Raw genomic sequence first — 18,850 nt, 5'->3', positions numbered from 1 at the left:
CAGGCAAGGCCTGGCTGCAGGGGCTCAGGGCAGCCTTGCCAGAGTCTCTCTGACCCTGGACGGGTCAGAGCCTCTACTGCCGTGGGTCTGGAAGTCCATCCCACTCACCTTCCTGTCTCCCCTTACAGCCTCCAGTACCAATCTGGGGCTCGCCGGCCCCAGCACCTCCAGTCCAGAGGCTCTGGGGCCCTCCCGTGGCTCCCCAGCACCCGCAAGGAGCAGCCTCAGCAGCACCAGCAGCCAGGCAGCACCGGGGCCATCCCACAGTTCCCAGGAGACTGAGAGGAGAAGGCCAGGGACAGAACAGGGGACAATCTGCCAGCCTGTACATCAGGCCCAAGACACCTGGCACAGTCCCAGAAGACGCCGCAGGAGCAGCCGTGCTGCAGAACCCAGCGCTGGGAGCAGCACCCCCAGCTTGGCCAGTCGGAGGGCACCAGGAACCTCCAGTCACTCCTTGGTGCCCGAAGGCAGACTCCCCGCCGGCCAGCGGGGGCGACCCCGGACAAGAAGCCTTGAGAGCCGCTGGAACGTCCAGCCCCAGATGCCCAGAGCCAGCCCCAAAGACGCCGCAGGAGCAGCCACGCACCACAAAACGGTGCTGGGAGCAGCAGCAGCACCAGATCTGCCAGGGGGGCGGCATCGGGGTCCCCCGGTGGATCCCCAGGGTCTAAACGGAGACGATGTTCCAGCCAGCAGGGGACAGCCCAGAGAAGAAGCTGCTCCCCATTACAACATCAGGCTCCAAATACCCAGAGGCAGACCCGAAGACGGCGTGGGAGCAGACACAACGCTGGAGTGATACCAGTGCTGCTCCAGCTACGACCGCAGAGCACAGCACTGTGTGGGCTGCTGCAGGGAAAGGTGACTCCGTCCTAGACAGACCCAACACAGTCACCGAAACCCGCAGTTTGCAGGCCCAGGGGCTCCTTTGTAGGGACCAAGCCCTTTTGTTCAGGGCCCTGAGACTGCTCTCTGGAGACAAAGCTGGCTTCTCATTACTTACACCCTCGCTTTTATGGCCCAGGCTGTCATTTTCAGGGCGCAATGCCTTATCTTTAGGGCCCCTTAGTTGCACTGTGAGGTGCAGAGCTGCCTTTTAGGGTACAAAGCCTTATTTGTGAGGAAACACCCCGCTTCTTCGGGTCCCAAATCCTCACGCTAGGAGACAAGGCCTCAATTTGAGGGCCCAAAGCCTCCTTTAAGGGTCCAAACACCCATCTGGAGGGACCGAAGCATCACTGTAGGGTCCAGTCCGTGAGCCAGAGACTCCAAAGGCCCAGGGTCCAGGTCTAAAGCCTCACCTTGACGACCAGGCCTCCCCACGCTCCCCCTCCCTCCCCATTTTAAGTCTTCAAAGCCGCGTTAGTAAGCCCCCGTGTTTCCTCTCTAGGCTCCAAAGCCTTCTTTTCAGGCTCCAGAACATCCGCTTGGCATCCCAAGTCGTCTTCTGATCGCCTAAACCCTCGGTTTGCAGGCCCAGGGGCTCCTTTGTAGGGACCAAGCCCGTTTGTTCAGGGCCCTGAGACTGCTCTCTGGAGACAAAGCTGGCTTCTTATTGCTTACACCCTCACTTTTACGGCCCAGGCTGTCATTTTCAGGGCGCAATGCCTTATTTTTAGGGCCCCCAGGTGCACTGTAAGGTGCAGAGCTGCATTTTTAAGGTGCAAAGCCTTATTTGTGAGGAAAGCCCCCTCCCTCCCCATTTTAAGTACTATAAATATGAGGGGTTAGAGGGGGGTTGGGTGACGGGAAGGGTTGTGTTGTCGTGGTGGCTTGGGGGCTTACTGTACCCACCCCCGCTAACGTTTGCTCTTTTGTCAGCTTTGGATCCGAAAGTGGGATCTTAACACGGAAAACACAGGGGAGACTTTACTGCTCTCCACATCTACCTTAAAGGAAGTCGTGGGGAGCTAGGGCTCGGCCTCTTCTCACAGACAGCTAGTGATAGGACTAGAAAGTATGGCCTCAAGTTGCGCCAGAGGTTTACTTTGGAAATTAGCGGTGGTTTTCTCGGGTGGGCAGCCAAGTTCCACCGCAGCCTCTCTCTCACTCCCCCTCCTGAATAGGAAAGGGGGAGAAAAAACGATACAAAGGGCTCAAGGGTTGAGATAAGAATGGGGACATCGCTCAACAATTATTGTGACAGGCTAAACAGACTCAGAGAAGGGAGACATTAAGAATTATTGCCTATTACTAACAAGCTAGAGAAGTGAGGAACAAAAGAAAGAAACCCAAAACACCTTTCCCCCCATCCACCCTCCTCTACCTCTTTAACCAAGCGGAGCAGGGGAATGGGGGAATGGCGGTTGTGGTCAGTCTGTAGCACTTTGTCCCTGCCGTTCCTTCTCGGTCACTCTCTTCCCCTGCTCCAACGTGGGATGCAGTCGTTCCCAAAGTGATCCTGCGTGGGCTTCCCACAGGCAGCAGCTCTTCAAGAACTGCTCCAGATACGGGTCCGTACCACGGGGTCCATCCATCAGGAGCACACTGCTCCAACCTGGGTCCCCCACGGGCGGCAGCTCCTGCCAGGTCACCTGCTCCTGCGTGGGCTCCTCTCCACGGGCTGCGGCTCCGGCCCGCAATCTGCTCTGGCGGGGGTCCTCCACAGGCTGCAGCCTGCTTCAGTGCAGGTCCACCTGCTCCACCGTGGCCTCTTCCACGGGCTGCAGCGTGGAACCCTGCTCCACCGTGGTACTCCGTGGGCTGCAGGGGGACAACCTGCTTCACCATGGTCCTCACCACAGGCCGCAGGGGAACTTCTGCTGTGGTGCCTGGAGCACCTCCTCCCACTCCTTCACTGACCTTGGGGTCTGCAAGGCTGTTACTCACTCCTCTCTCTCTCCCAGCTGCTGTTCCGCAGCAGTTTTTTCCCTTTCTTAAATATGCTCTCACAGAGACGCAAACAACGTCGCTTATTGGCTTGGCTCTGGACAGCAGCAGGGCCCTTATCTAAAATGGGGCAGCTTCTGGATTCTTCTCACAGAGGCCACCCCTATGGGCCCCTGCTACCAAAACTTGCCAAGTAAGCCCACTACAATTTCTTCTCAGAAAGAATAGTCAGGAATTGGAACGGGTTGCCCAGGGAAGTAGTGGAGTCACCTGGGGGTGTTCAAGGAAAGGTTGCACATGGTGCTTAGGGACATGGTTTAGTGGGTGACATTGGTAGTAGGGGATAGTTGGACCAGATGATCTTGAAGGACGTTTCCACCCTTAATGATTCTACGATTCTGTGATTCTAATTAGGAGGCTTTGAACCCTGATGGTGAGAGCTGGCGAAAGGAGTCAGGGCTCAGACTGGACTGTCAACTGCAGTAAAGACGATTAAGACCGCTGGCTTTGTAACGTCTCTTGCTGATGTCTGGGGGAGACAACGAGCTCTGGTCTCACCCTGCTCTCGAGAAACTCTGTAGGAGAAGGACGTGAGGAGGGAGCAAGCTGTGACCCAAACGCCAGGTGTCCTGCGGCTCTCCCGGAGGGCGGCAATGCTGGCCCAAAGGTGCGGTGCAGGCGCCGCCACTCCAGGGCTGCAGCCCTGTCCGAGGGACATCTCCGCTCCTGCCTGTGGCACGGGGAGCGTTGCCAGCAGGCCGAGGGAAGCAATCCTTCCTCTCCGCCGCGTGTCGCGGGACCCGGCATTTGAGCCTGTGCCGGCTGCAAGAGCGGCCACCCTCTTGCTTGGGTGCCGAGGGCCCAGGCCCCAGCGTGGCACCTCCAGCCACCCCTGTGAGGCGGGGGCTCTGTCACAGCGGGTGCCAGGTAGCTTTGGGCGTCCCTGCCCAAACGGGGGGCGTGCGGTGGTGATTGTGGGGGCGTGCTGGGGGGGCTGCCTGTGGCCGAGAGGGGAGGCAGGGGCAGGCAGGGGCTCCCCAACCACCCCGGGGCAGGGCCCCTCTGCTCCTTGGCAGGGGGGGCCCAGGTCGGGCTCTGGGTGCCTGCTGGGACCCTTGTGCCTGCTGTGCCTCCTTCCCCTCCACAGCCTCTGGCCCTGCCCATCAGCCAGCATGGCAGGGACAGAACAGGCCCTTGGGGACAGTCCCTCAGGGACACCTGGCCCCGCAAAGGTGCTCAATGGCTGTGCCATTTGCTCTCTCCCCTCCAGCATGCATGCTGTGTGGCCGGGCAGATGCTGACCCGAACATCTGCGGCCCCAGACACGGAAGGAATGGACTCTGTGCCCACACGTTTTGCCTGGTGAGTTCCCCCAGGGTTCCCGTCAGCATCCCACCAGGGACGGTCCCTTCAACTATGACCCCTAACGAGATCCTGCTTTTTTCTATTCTATAGTTTCTTGCGAATGGCCTTTATCGGCTTGGAACACTACAGGACGGAATTTTGGGAGTTTTACTGGAGGATATACAGCACACAATCAAGCGGGCATCCCAGAAGGTGAGGACCTGATGGGAACAGGGAGGTTTGGGCCAGGAGATGCTCCCGCGAGCTTAGCCTGGACCCCAAGGAAGCAATCCCAGCCTTTCCAACCCGCTCCGGGACAAACTGCTGCTCTGGCAGACGAGCCTTGTCCGCCAGGGGGGGTCTGCAGAGCGTGACCCAGCAGCGCCCGCGCCCTGTGCCCTGCCCTGCCCAGGGGTGTGGGGCCAGCGGTGGCGGCATCGAGCCTGGTGCTAATGGGGCTGCTGTGTTCTTTTCAGCAATGCTTCGTTTGTGGCGAGCGAGGGGCCACCATCACCTGCACGGAGACAGGCTGTGAACGCAGCTTCCATCTCCCCTGCGCCTCGGAGGGAGAATGCGTCACCCAGTTCTTTGGGCAGCACAGGTAAGGGCTGCCAGCAGCAGCCAAGCAAGAGAGGACCCCACGCTGGTGCTTCCCAGCAGCCTGGCAGAGCCGGAGGCAGCGCCAGAGCCTGGATGGGCCTGGGGCTCCTTCACGTTCCTCTGCCCTCCTCGCCACAACCGCGGCAGGCCCAGCACTTCTCACCTTGCCCTTCCCTTCCCTCTCCCCGCCAGGTCCTTCTGCTGGGAGCACCGCCCTCAGCAGGCAGTGCAGGCAGCTCCGGAGCAGGACACCATCTGCATCATCTGCATGGACCCTGTGGGGGACAGCAAGTCCTACCACACCATGGTGTGCCCAGCCTGCAGTCACGCCTGGTTCCACCGGGGCTGCATCCAGGTAGGAGCCCTCCCCTCACCCTGCGCGCACGGCAGGTGCTCAGCAGCACCAGGGCCCGCTCACCTCTCACCGCATGTGTTTCTGCTGCAGGGACAAGCTGTGAGTGCAGGCATTCTCTGCTTCCAGTGCCCCATCTGCAGAAACAAGGTGGAGTTCCGTTCCAAAATGTCCATCATGGGGATCCAAATCCCATTCAGGTTGGTGTCCCTCTGCCCTGCTCTCTAGACACGAGGGCACAAGCGCTGTGTATGGCCAGGGACTGGACAATTTCCCTCCCTTCTCTTGCAGAGGACCAACCTGGGAGGACGGCAACGCCTTTGCATCGCTGCAAGAGAGGCACCAGCGCTGTGATGTCAGCGAATGCCTTTACCCACAAGGCAGGGAGCAGGCGGAGGGACAGGGGTGAGTTGCCTCAGCAGCCATCTGGGGCTCTGCCCACGTCCTCAGCCTCAGCACATGCTGGGGGAGCCAGGACAGAGCACAAGGGGTGTGCCAGCCACTCCCTGGCTCAGACACTTTGTCCTCACACCCACAAGTCTTTGCTTCCCCAGGCCCTGGCAGCTGCTGCTGGGCCGCTCCTGTGCTGCCGAAGGCACCCACCGGCGCTGCTCCAACTTGACCAACAGCACAGGCACCTGGGAGTGCGACAGCTGCGCTGGCCTGGGCACTGGTAAGTGGCAAAGGCCTCATGCTGCTGGGCTGTGGCCAGGCAAGGCCTGGCTGCAGGGGCTCAGGGCAGCCTTGCCAGAGTCTCTCTGACCCTGGACGGGTCAGAGCCTCTACTGCCGTGGGTCTGGAAGTCCATCCCACTCACCTTCCTGTCTCCCCTTACAGCCTCCAGTACCAATCTGGGGCTCGCCGGCCCCAGCACCTCCAGTCCAGAGGCTCTGGGGCCCTCCCGTGGCTCCCCAGCACCCGCAAGGAGCAGCCTCAGCAGCACCAGCAGCCAGGCAGCACCGGGGCCATCCCACAGTTCCCAGGAGACTGAGAGGAGAAGGCCAGGGACAGAACAGGGGACAATCTGCCAGCCTGTACATCAGGCCCAAGACACCTGGCACAGTCCCAGAAGACGCCGCAGGAGCAGCCGTGCTGCAGAACCCAGCGCTGGGAGCAGCACCCCCAGCTTGGCCAGTCGGAGGGCACCAGGAACCTCCAGTCACTCCTTGGTGCCCGAAGGCAGACTCCCCGCCGGCCAGCGGGGGCGACCCCGGACAAGAAGCCTTGAGAGCCGCTGGAACGTCCAGCCCCAGATGCCCAGAGCCAGCCCCGAAGACGCCGCAGGAGCAGCCACGCACCACAAAACGGTGCTGGGAGCAGCAGCAGCACCAGATCTGCCAGGGGGGCGGCATCGGGGTCCCCCGGTGGATCCCCAGGGTCTAAACGGAGACGATGCTCCAGCCAGCAGGGGACAGCCCAGAGAAGAAGCTGCTCCCCATTACAACATCAGGCTCCAAATACCCAGAGGCAGACCCGAAGACGGCGTGGGAGCAGACACAACGCTGGAGTGATACCAGTGCTGCTCCAGCTACGACCGCAGAGCACAGCACTGTGTGGGCTGCTGCAGGGAAAGGTGACTCCGTCCTAGACAGACCCAACACAGTCACCGAAACCCGCAGTTTGCAGGCCCAGGGGCTCCTTTGTAGGGACCAAGCCCTTTTGTTCAGGGCCCTGAGACTGCTCTCTGGAGACAAAGCTGGCTTCTCATTACTTACACCCTCGCTTTTATGGCCCAGGCTGTCATTTTCAGGGCGCAATGCCTTATCTTTAGGGCCCCTTAGTTGCACTGTGAGGTGCAGAGCTGCCTTTTAGGGTACAAAGCCTTATTTGTGAGGAAACACCCCGCTTCTTCGGGTCCCAAATCCTCACGCTAGGAGACAAGGCCTCAATTTGAGGGCCCAAAGCCTCCTTTAAGGGTCCAAACACCCATCTGGAGGGACCGAAGCATCACTGTAGGGTCCAGTCCGTGAGCCAGAGACTCCAAAGGCCCAGGGTCCAGGTCTAAAGCCTCACCTTGACGACCAGGCCTCCCCACGCTCCCCCTCCCTCCCCATTTTAAGTCTTCAAAGCCGCATTAGTAAGCCCCCGTGTTTCCTCTCTAGGCTCCAAAGCCTTCTTTTCAGGCTCCAGAACATCCGCTTGGCATCCCAAGTCGTCTTCTGATCGCCTAAACCCTCAGTTTGCAGGCCCAGGGGCTCCTTTGTAGGGACCAAGCCCGTTTGTTCAGGGCCCTGAGACTGCTCTCTGGAGACAAAGCTGGCTTCTTATTGCTTACACCCTCACTTTTACAGCCCAGGCTGTCATTTTCAGGGCGCAATGCCTTATTTTTAGGGCCCCCAGGTGCACTGTAAGGTGCAGAGCTGCATTTTTAAGGTGCAAAGCCTTATTTGTGAGGAAAGCCCCCTCCCTCCCCATTTTAAGTACTATAAATATGAGGGGTTAGAGGGGGGTTGGGTGACGGGAAGGGTTGTGTTGTCGTGGTGGCTTGGGGGCTTACTGTACCCACCCCCGCTAACGTTTGCTCTTTTGTCAGCTTTGGATCCGAAAGTGGGATCTTAACACGGAAAACACAGGGGAGACTTTACTGCTCTCCACATCTACCTTAAAGGAAGTCGTGGGGAGCTAGGGGTCGGCCTCTTCTCACAGACAGCTAGTGATAGGACTAGAAAGTATGGCCTCAAGTTGCGCCAGAGGTTTACTTTGGAAATTAGCGGTGGTTTTCTCGGGTGGGCAGCCAAGTTCCACCGCAGCCTCTCTCTCACTCCCCCTCCTGAATAGGAAAGGGGGAGAAAAAACGATACAAAGGGCTCAAGGGTTGAGATAAGAATGGGGACATCGCTCAACAATTATTGTGACAGGCTAAACAGACTCAGAGAAGGGAGACATTAAGAATTATTGCCTATTACTAACAAGCTAGAGAAGTGAGGAACAAAAGAAAGAAACCCAAAACACCTTCCCCCCATCCACCCTCCTCTACCTCTTTAACCAAGCGGAGCAGGGGAATGGGGGAATGGCGGTTGTGGTCAGTCTGTAGCACTTTGTCCCTGCCGTTCCTTCTCGGTCACTCTCTTCCCCTGCTCCAACGTGGGATGCAGTCGTTCCCAAAGTGATCCTGCGTGGGCTTCCCACAGGCAGCAGCTCTTCAAGAACTGCTCCAGATACGGGTCCGTACCACGGGGTCCATCCATCAGGAGCACACTGCTCCAACCTGGGTCCCCCACGGGCGGCAGCTCCTGCCAGGTCACCTGCTCCTGCGTGGGCTCCTCTCCACGGGCTGCGGCTCCGGCCTGCAATCTGCTCTGGCGGGGGTCCTCCACAGGCTGCAGCCTGCTTCAGTGCAGGTCCACCTGCTCCACCGTGGCCTCTTCCACGGGCTGCAGCGTGGAACCCTGCTCCACCGTGGTACTCCGTGGGCTGCAGGGGGACAACCTGCTTCACCATGGTCCTCACCACAGGCCGCAGGGGAACTTCTGCTGTGGTGCCTGGAGCACCTCCTCCCACTCCTTCACTGACCTTGGGGTCTGCAAGGCTGTTTCTCACTCCTCTCTCTCTCCCAGCTGCTGTTCCGCAGCAGTTTTTTCCCTTTCTTAAATATGCTCTCACAGAGACGCAAACAACGTCGCTTATTGGCTTGGCTCTGGACAGCAGCAGGGCCCTTATCTAAAATGGGGCAGCTTCTGGATTCTTCTCACAGAGGCCACCCCTATGGGCCCCTGCTACCAAAACTTGCCAAGTAAGCCCACTACAATTTCTTCTCAGAAAGAATAGTCAGGAATTGGAACGGGTTGCCCAGGGAAGTAGTGGAGTCACCTGGGGGTGTTCAAGGAAAGGTTGCACATGGTGCTTAGGGACATGGTTTAGTGGGTGACATTGGTAGTAGGGGATAGTTGGACCAGATGATCTTGAAGGACGTTTCCACCCTTAATGATTCTACGATTCTGTGATTCTAATTAGGAGGCTTTGAACCCTGATGGTGAGAGCTGGCGAAAGGAGTCAGGGCTCAGACTGGACTGTCAACTGCAGTAAAGACGATTAAGACCGCTGGCTTTGTAACGTCTCTTGCTGATGTCTGGGGGAGACAACGAGCTCTGGTCTCACCCTGCTCTCGAGAAACTCTGTAGGAGAAGGACGTGAGGAGGGAGCAAGCTGTGACCCAAACGCCAGGTGTCCTGCGGCTCTCCCGGAGGGCGGCAATGCTGGCCCAAAGGTGCGGTGCAGGCGCCGCCACTCCAGGGCTGCAGCCCTGTCCGAGGGACATCTCCGCTCCTGCCTGTGGCACGGGGAGCGTTGCCAGCAGGCCGAGGGAAGCAATCCTTCCTCTCCGCCGCGTGTCGCGGGACCCGGCATTTGAGCCTGTGCCGGCTGCAAGAGCGGCCACCCTCTTGCTTGGGTGCCGAGGGCCCAGGCCCCAGCGTGGCACCTCCAGCCACCCCTGTGAGGCGGGGGCTCTGTCACAGCGGGTGCCAGGTAGCTTTGGGCGTCCCTGCCCAAACGGGGGGCGTGCGGTGGTGATTGTGGGGGCGTGCTGGGGGGGCTGCCTGTGGCCGAGAGGGGAGGCAGGGGCAGGCAGGGGCTCCCCAACCACCCCGGGGCAGGGCCCCTCTGCTCCTTGGCAGGGGGGGCCCAGGTCGGGCTCTGGGTGCCTGCTGGGACCCTTGTGCCTGCTGTGCCTCCTTCCCCTCCACAGCCTCTGGCCCTGCCCATCAGCCAGCATGGCAGGGACAGAACAGGCCCTTGGGGACAGTCCCTCAGGGACACCTGGCCCCGCAAAGGTGCTCAATGGCTGTGCCATTTGCTCTCTCCCCTCCAGCATGCATGCTGTGTGGCCGGGCAGATGCTGACCCGAACATCTGCGGCCCCAGACACGGAAGGAATGGACTCTGTGCCCACACGTTTTGCCTGGTGAGTTCCCCCAGGGTTCCCGTCAGCATCCCACCAGGGACGGTCCCTTCAACTATGACCCCTAACGAGATCCTGCTTTTTTCTATTCTATAGTTTCTTGCGAATGGCCTTTATCGGCTTGGAACACTACAGGACGGAATTTTGGGAGTTTTACTGGAGGATATACAGCACACAATCAAGCGGGCATCCCAGAAGGTGAGGACCTGATGGGAACAGGGAGGTTTGGGCCAGGAGATGCTCCCGCGAGCTTAGCCTGGACCCCAAGGAAGCAATCCCAGCCTTTCCAACCCGCTCCGGGACAAACTGCTGCTCTGGCAGACGAGCCTTGTCCGCCAGGGGGGGTCTGCAGAGCGTGACCCAGCAGCGCCCGCGCCCTGTGCCCTGCCCTGCCCAGGGGTGTGGGGCCAGCGGTGGCGGCATCGAGCCTGGTGCTAATGGGGCTGCTGTGTTCTTTTCAGCAATGCTTCGTTTGTGGCGAGCGAGGGGCCACCATCACCTGCACGGAGACAGGCTGTGAACGCAGCTTCCATCTCCCCTGCGCCTCGGAGGGAGAATGCGTCACCCAGTTCTTTGGGCAGCACAGGTAAGGGCTGCCAGCAGCAGCCAAGCAAGAGAGGACCCCACGCTGGTGCTTCCCAGCAGCCTGGCAGAGCCGGAGGCAGCGCCAGAGCCTGGATGGGCCTGGGGCTCCTTCACGTTCCTCTGCCCTCCTCGCCACAACCGCGGCAGGCCCAGCACTTCTCACCTTGCCCTTCCCTTCCCTCTCCCCGCCAGGTCCTTCTGCTGGGAGCACCGCCCTCAGCAGGCAGTGCAGGCAGCTCCGGAGCAGGACACCATCTGCATCATCTGCATGGACCCTGTGGGGGACAGCAAGTCCTACCACACCATGGTGTGCCCAGCCTGCAGTCACGCCTGGTTCCACCGGGGCTGCATCCAGGTAGGAGCCCTCCCCTCACCCTGCGCGCACGGCAGGTGCTCAGCAGCACCAGGGCCCGCTCACCTCTCACCGCATGTGTTTCTGCTGCAGGGACAAGCTGTGAGTGCAGGCATTCTCTGCTTCCAGTGCCCCATCTGCAGAAACAAGGTGGAGTTCCGTTCCAAAATGTCCATCATGGGGATCCAAATCCCATTCAGGTTGGTGTCCCTCTGCCCTGCTCTCTAGACACGAGGGCACAAGCGCTGTGTATGGCCAGGGACTGGACAATTTCCCTCCCTTCTCTTGCAGAGGACCAACCTGGGAGGACGGCAACGCCTTTGCATCGCTGCAAGAGAGGCACCAGCGCTGTGATGTCAGCGAATGCCTTTACCCACAAGGCAGGGAGCAGGCGGAGGGACAGGGGTGAGTTGCCTCAGCAGCCATCTGGGGCTCTGCCCACGTCCTCAGCCTCAGCACATGCTGGGGGAGCCAGGACAGAGCACAAGGGGTGTGCCAGCCACTCCCTGGCTCAGACACTTTGTCCTCACACCCACAAGTCTTTGCTTCCCCAGGCCCTGGCAGCTGCTGCTGGGCCGCTCCTGTGCTGCCGAAGGCACCCACCGGCGCTGCTCCAACTTGACCAACAGCACAGGCACCTGGGAGTGCGACAGCTGCGCTGGCCTGGGCACTGGTAAGTGGCAAAGGCCTCATGCTGCTGGGCTGTGGCCAGGCAAGGCCTGGCTGCAGGGGCTCAGGGCAGCCTTGCCAGAGTCTCTCTGACCCTGGACGGGTCAGAGCCTCTACTGCCGTGGGTCTGGAAGTCCATCCCACTCACCTTCCTGTCTCCCCTTACAGCCTCCAGTACCAATCTGGGGCTCGCCGGCCCCAGCACCTCCAGTCCAGAGGCTCTGGGGCCCTCCCGTGGCTCCCCAGCACCCGCAAGGAGCAGCCTCAGCAGCACCAGCAGCCAGGCAGCACCGGGGCCATCCCACAGTTCCCAGGAGACTGAGAGGAGAAGGCCAGGGACAGAACAGGGGACAATCTGCCAGCCTGTACATCAGGCCCAAGACACCTGGCACAGTCCCAGAAGACGCCGCAGGAGCAGCCGTGCTGCAGAACCCAGCGCTGGGAGCAGCACCCCCAGCTTGGCCAGTCGGAGGGCACCAGGAACCTCCAGTCACTCCTTGGTGCCCGAAGGCAGACTCCCCGCCGGCCAGCGGGGGCGACCCCGGACAAGAAGCCTTGAGAGCCGCTGGAACGTCCAGCCCCAGATGCCCAGAGCCAGCCCCGAAGACGCCGCAGGAGCAGCCACGCACCACAAAACGGTGCTGGGAGCAGCAGCAGCACCAGATCTGCCAGGGGGGCGGCATCGGGGTCCCCCGGTGGATCCCCAGGGTCTAAACGGAGACGATGCTCCAGCCAGCAGGGGACAGCCCAGAGAAGAAGCTGCTCCCCATTACATCAGGCTCCAAATACCCAGAGGCAGACCCGAAGACGGCGTGGGAGCAGACACAACGCTGGAGTGATACCAGTGCTGCTCCAGCTACGACCGCAGAGCACAGCACTGTGTGGGCTGCTGCAGGGAAAGGTGACTCCGTCCTAGACAGACCCAACACAGTCACCGAAACCCGCAGTTTGCAGGCCCAGGGGCTCCTTTGTAGGGACCAAGCCCTTTTGTTCAGGGCCCTGAGACTGCTCTCTGGAGACAAAGCTGGCTTCTCATTACTTACACCCTCGCTTTTATGGCCCAGGCTGTCATTTTCAGGGCGCAATGCCTTATCTTTAGGGCCCCTTAGTTGCACTGTGAGGTGCAGAGCTGCCTTTTAGGGTACAAAGCCTTATTTGTGAGGAAACACCCCGCTTCTTCGGGTCCCAAATCCTCACGCTAGGAGACAAGGCCTCAATTTGAGGGCCCAAAGCCTCCTTTAAGGGTCCAAACACCCATCTGGAGGGACCGAAGCATCACTGTAGGGTCCAGTCCGTGAGCCAGAGACTCCAAAGGCCCAGGGTCCAGGTCTAAAGCCTCACCTTGACGACCAGGCCTCCCCACGCTCCCCCTCCCTCCCCATTTTAAGTCTTCAAAGCCGCATTAGTAAGCCCCCGTGTTTCCTCTCTAGGCTCCAAAGCCTTCTTTTCAGGCTCCAGAACATCCGCTTGGCATCCCAAGTCGTCTTCTGATCGCCTAAACCCTCAGTTTGCAGGCCCAGGGGCTCCTTTGTAGGGACCAAGCCCGTTTGTTCAGGGCCCTGAGACTGCTCTCTGGAGACAAAGCTGGCTTCTTATTGCTTACACCCTCACTTTTACAGCCCAGGCTGTCATTTTCAGGGCGCAATGCCTTATTTTTAGGGCCCCCAGGTGCACTGTAAGGTGCAGAGCTGCATTTTTAAGGTGCAAAGCCTTATTTGTGAGGAAAGCCCCCTCCCTCCCCATTTTAAGTACTATAAATATGAGGGGTTAGAGGGGGGTTGGGTGACGGGAAGGGTTGTGTTGTCGTGGTGGCTTGGGGGCTTACTGTACCCACCCCCGCTAACGTTTGCTCTTTTGTCAGCTTTGGATCCGAAAGTGGGATCTTAACACGGAAAACACAGGGGAGACTTTACTGCTCTCCACATCTACCTTAAAGGAAGTCGTGGGGAGCTAGGGGTCGGCCTCTTCTCACAGACAGCTAGTGATAGGACTAGAAAGTATGGCCTCAAGTTGCGCCAGAGGTTTAGTTTGGAAATTAGCGGTGGTTTTCTCGGGTGGGCAGCCAAGTTCCACCGCAGCCTCTCTCTCACTCCCCCTCCTGAATAGGAAAGGGGGAGAAAAAACGATACAAAGGGCTCAAGGGTTGAGATAAGAATGGGGACATCGCTCAACAATTATTGTGACAGGCTAAACAGACTCAGAGAAGGGAGACATTAAGAATTATTGCCTATTACTAACAAGCTAGAGAAGTGAGGAACAAAAGAAAGAAACCCAAAACACCTTCCCCCCATCCACCCTCCTCTACCTCTTTAACCAAGCGGAGCAGGGGAATGGGGGAATGGCGGTTGTGGTCAGTCTGTAGCACTTTGTCCCTGCCGTTCCTTCTCGGTCACTCTCTTCCCCTGCTCCAACGTGGGATGCAGTCGTTCCCAAAGTGATCCTGCGTGGGCTTCCCACAGGCAGCAGCTCTTCAAGAACTGCTCCAGATACGGGTCCGTACCACGGGGTCCATCCATCAGGAGCACACTGCTCCAACCTGGGTCCCCCACGGGCGGCAGCTCCTGCCAGGTCACCTGCTCCTGCGTGGGCTCCTCTCCACGGGCTGCGGCTCCGGCCCGCAATCTGCTCTGGCGGGGGTCCTCCACAGGCTGCAGCCTGCTTCAGTGCAGGTCCACCTGCTCCACCGTGGCCTCTTCCACGGGCTGCAGCGTGGAACCCTGCTCCACCGTGGTACTCCGTGGGCTGCAGGGGGACAACCTGCTTCACCATGGTCCTCACCACAGGCCGCAGGGGAACTTCTGCTGTGGTGCCTGGAGCACCTCCTCCCACTCCTTCACTGACCTTGGGGTCTGCAAGGCTGTTTCTCACTCCTCTCTCTCTCCCAGCTGCTGTTCCGCAGCAGTTTTTTCCCTTTCTTAAATATGCTCTCACAGAGACGCAAACAACGTCGCTTATTGGCTTGGCTCTGGACAGCAGCAGGGCCCTTATCTAAAATGGGGCAGCTTCTGGATTCTTCTCACAGAGGCCACCCCTATGGGCCCCTGCTACCAAAACTTGCCAAGTAAGCCCACTACAATTTCTTCTCAGAAAGAATAGTCAGGAATTGGAACGGGTTGCCCAGGGAAGTAGTGGAGTCACCTGGGGGTGTTCAAGGAAAGGTTGCACATGGTGCTTAGGGACATGGTTTAGTGGGTGACATTGGTAGTAGGGGATAGTTGGACCAGATGATCTTGAAGGACGTTTCCACCCTTAATGATTCTACGATTCTGTGATTCTAATTAGGAGGCTTTGAACCCTGATGGTGAGAGCTGGCGAAAGGAGTCAGGGCTCAGACTGGACTGTCAACTGCAGTAAAGACGATTAAGACCGCTGGCTTTGTAACGTCTCTTGCTGATGTCTGGGGGAGACAACGAGCTCTGGTCTCACCCTGCTCTCGAGAAACTCTGTAGGAGAAGGACGTGAGGAGGGAGCAAGCTGTGACCCAAACGCCAGGTGTCCTGCGGCTCTCCCGGAGGGCGGCAATGCTGGCCCAAAGGTGCGGTGCAGGCGCCGCCACTCCAGGGCTGCAGCCCTGTCCGAGGGACATCTCCGCTCCTGCCTGTGGCACGGGGAGCGTTGCCAGCAGGCCGAGGGAAGCAATCCTTCCTCTCCGCCGCGTGTCGCGGGACCCGGCATTTGAGCCTGTGCCGGCTGCAAGAGCGGCCACCCTCTTGCTTGGGTGCCGAGGGCCCAGGCCCCAGCGTGGCACCTCCAGCCACCCCTGTGAGGCGGGGGCTCTGTCACAGCGGGTGCCAGGTAGCTTTGGGCGTCCCTGCCCAAACGGGGGGCGTGCGGTGGTGATTGTGGGGGCGTGCTGGGGGGGCTGCCTGTGGCCGAGAGGGGAGGCAGGGGCAGGCAGGGGCTCCCCAACCACCCCGGGGCAGGGCCCCTCTGCTCCTTGGCAGGGGGGGCCCAGGTCGGGCTCTGGGTGCCTGCTGGGACCCTTGTGCCTGCTGTGCCTCCTTCCCCTCCACAGCCTCTGGCCCTGCCCATCAGCCAGCATGGCAGGGACAGAACAGGCCCTTGGGGACAGTCCCTCAGGGACACCTGGCCCCGCAAAGGTGCTCAATGGCTGTGCCATTTGCTCTCTCCCCTCCAGCATGCATGCTGTGTGGCCGGGCAGATGCTGACCCGAACATCTGCGGCCCCAGACACGGAAGGAATGGACTCTGTGCCCACACGTTTTGCCTGGTGAGTTCCCCCAGGGTTCCCGTCAGCATCCCACCAGGGACGGTCCCTTCAACTATGACCCCTAACGAGATCCTGCTTTTTTCTATTCTATAGTTTCTTGCGAATGGCCTTTATCGGCTTGGAACACTACAGGACGGAATTTTGGGAGTTTTACTGGAGGATATACAGCACACAATCAAGCGGGCATCCCAGAAGGTGAGGACCTGATGGGAACAGGGAGGTTTGGGCCAGGAGATGCTCCCGCGAGCTTAGCCTGGACCCCAAGGAAGCAATCCCAGCCTTTCCAACCCGCTCCGGGACAAACTGCTGCTCTGGCAGACGAGCCTTGTCCGCCAGGGGGGGTCTGCAGAGCGTGACCCAGCAGCGCCCGCGCCCTGTGCCCTGCCCTGCCCAGGGGTGTGGGGCCAGCGGTGGCGGCATCGAGCCTGGTGCTAATGGGGCTGCTGTGTTCTTTTCAGCAATGCTTCGTTTGTGGCGAGCGAGGGGCCACCATCACCTGCACGGAGACAGGCTGTGAACGCAGCTTCCATCTCCCCTGCGCCTCGGAGGGAGAATGCGTCACCCAGTTCTTTGGGCAGCACAGGTAAGGGCTGCCAGCAGCAGCCAAGCAAGAGAGGACCCCACGCTGGTGCTTCCCAGCAGCCTGGCAGAGCCGGAGGCAGCGCCAGAGCCTGGATGGGCCTGGGGCTCCTTCACGTTCCTCTGCCCTCCTCGCCACAACCGCGGCAGGCCCAGCACTTCTCACCTTGCCCTTCCCTTCCCTCTCCCCGCCAGGTCCTTCTGCTGGGAGCACCGCCCTCAGCAGGCAGTGCAGGCAGCTCCGGAGCAGGACACCATCTGCATCATCTGCATGGACCCTGTGGGGGACAGCAAGTCCTACCACACCATGGTGTGCCCAGCCTGCAGTCACGCCTGGTTCCACCGGGGCTGCATCCAGGTAGGAGCCCTCCCCTCACCCTGCGCGCACGGCAGGTGCTCAGCAGCACCAGGGCCCGCTCACCTCTCACCGCATGTGTTTCTGCTGCAGGGACAAGCTGTGAGTGCAGGCATTCTCTGCTTCCAGTGCCCCATCTGCAGAAACAAGGTGGAGTTCCGTTCCAAAATGTCCATCATGGGGATCCAAATCCCATTCAGGTTGGTGTCCCTCTGCCCTGCTCTCTAGACACGAGGGCACAAGCGCTGTGTATGGCCAGGGACTGGACAATTTCCCTCCCTTCTCTTGCAGAGGACCAACCTGGGAGGACGGCAACGCCTTTGCATCGCTGCAAGAGAGGCACCAGCGCTGTGATGTCAGCGAATGCCTTTACCCACAAGGCAGGGAGCAGGCGGAGGGACAGGGGTGAGTTGCCTCAGCAGCCATCTGGGGCTCTGCCCACGTCCTCAGCCTCAGCACATGCTGGGGGAGCCAGGACAGAGCACAAGGGGTGTGCCAGCCACTCCCTGGCTCAGACACTTTGTCCTCACACCCACAAGTCTTTGCTTCCCCAGGCCCTGGCAGCTGCTGCTGGGCCGCTCCTGTGCTGCCGAAGGCACCCACCGGCGCTGCTCCAACTTGACCAACAGCACAGGCACCTGGGAGTGCGACAGCTGCGCTGGCCTGGGCACTGGTAAGTGGCAAAGGCCTCATGCTGCTGGGCTGTGGCCAGGCAAGGCCTGGCTGCAGGGGCTCAGGGCAGCCTTGCCAGAGTCTCTCTGACCCTGGACGGGTCAGAGCCTCTACTGCCGTGGGTCTGGAAGTCCATCCCACTCACCTTCCTGTCTCCCCTTACAGCCTCCAGTACCAATCTGGGGCTCGCCGGCCCCAGCACCTCCAGTCCAGAGGCTCTGGGGCCCTCCCGTGGCTCCCCAGCACCCGCAAGGAGCAGCCTCAGCAGCACCAGCAGCCAGGCAGCACCGGGGCCATCCCACAGTTCCCAGGAGACTGAGAGGAGAAGGCCAGGGACAGAACAGGGGACAATCTGCCAGCCTGTACATCAGGCCCAAGACACCTGGCACAGTCCCAGAAGACGCCGCAGGAGCAGCCGTGCTGCAGAACCCAGCGCTGGGAGCAGCACCCCCAGCTTGGCCAGTCGGAGGGCACCAGGAACCTCCAGTCACTCCTTGGTGCCCGAAGGCAGACTCCCCGCCGGCCAGCGGGGGCGACCCCGGACAAGAAGCCTTGAGAGCCGCTGGAACGTCCAGCCCCAGATGCCCAGAGCCAGCCCCGAAGACGCCGCAGGAGCAGCCACGCACCACAAAACGGTGCTGGGAGCAGCAGCAGCACCAGATCTGCCAGGGGGGCGGCATCGGGGTCCCCCGGTGGATCCCCAGGGTCTAAACGGAGACGATGCTCCAGCCAGCAGGGGACAGCCCAGAGAAGAAGCTGCTCCCCATTACAACATCAGGCTCCAAATACCCAGAGGCAGACCCGAAGACGGCGTGGGAGCAGACACAACGCTGGAGTGATACCAGTGCTGCTCCAGCTACGACCGCAGAGCACAGCACTGTGTGGGCTGCTGCAGGGAAAGGTGACTCCGTCCTAGACAGACCCAACACAGTCACCGAAACCCGCAGTTTGCAGGCCCAGGGGCTCCTTTGTAGGGACCAAGCCCTTTTGTTCAGGGCCCTGAGACTGCTCTCTGGAGACAAAGCTGGCTTCTCATTACTTACACCCTCGCTTTTATGGCCCAGGCTGTCATTTTCAGGGCGCAATGCCTTATCTTTAGGGCCCCTTAGTTGCACTGTGAGGTGCAGAGCTGCCTTTTAGGGTACAAAGCCTTATTTGTGAGGAAACACCCCGCTTCTTCGGGTCCCAAATCCTCACGCTAGGAGACAAGGCCTCAATTTGAGGGCCCAAAGCCTCCTTTAAGGGTCCAAACACCCATCTGGAGGGACCGAAGCATCACTGTAGGGTCCAGTCCGTGAGCCAGAGACTCCAAAGGCCCAGGGTCCAGGTCTAAAGCCTCACCTTGACGACCAGGCCTCCCCACGCTCCCCCTCCCTCCCCA

The 18,850-nt window shown here is 60.2% G+C and overlaps 1 long non-coding RNA gene across 1 annotated transcript in view; it reads left to right on the top strand.

Moving 5' to 3' along the window:
• LOC310880365 overlaps window positions 1–18,513 on the top strand; it is a 36,723-nt gene extending 18,210 nt beyond the window's left edge. The window contains exon 2 of the long non-coding RNA XR_014571649.1: window positions 129–18,513. This is a non-coding gene — a long non-coding RNA (uncharacterized lncRNA). The remainder of the gene's footprint in view (window positions 1–128) is intronic.
• The last annotated feature ends 337 nt before the right edge of the window (window positions 18,514–18,850 follow it).

This window comes from Anser anser (assembly GCF_964211835.1).
Source record: "Anser anser genome assembly, chromosome: 12".
NCBI lineage: Eukaryota > Metazoa > Chordata > Aves > Anseriformes > Anatidae > Anser > Anser anser.
This window is presented reverse-complemented; position numbering and strand designations above follow the sequence as displayed.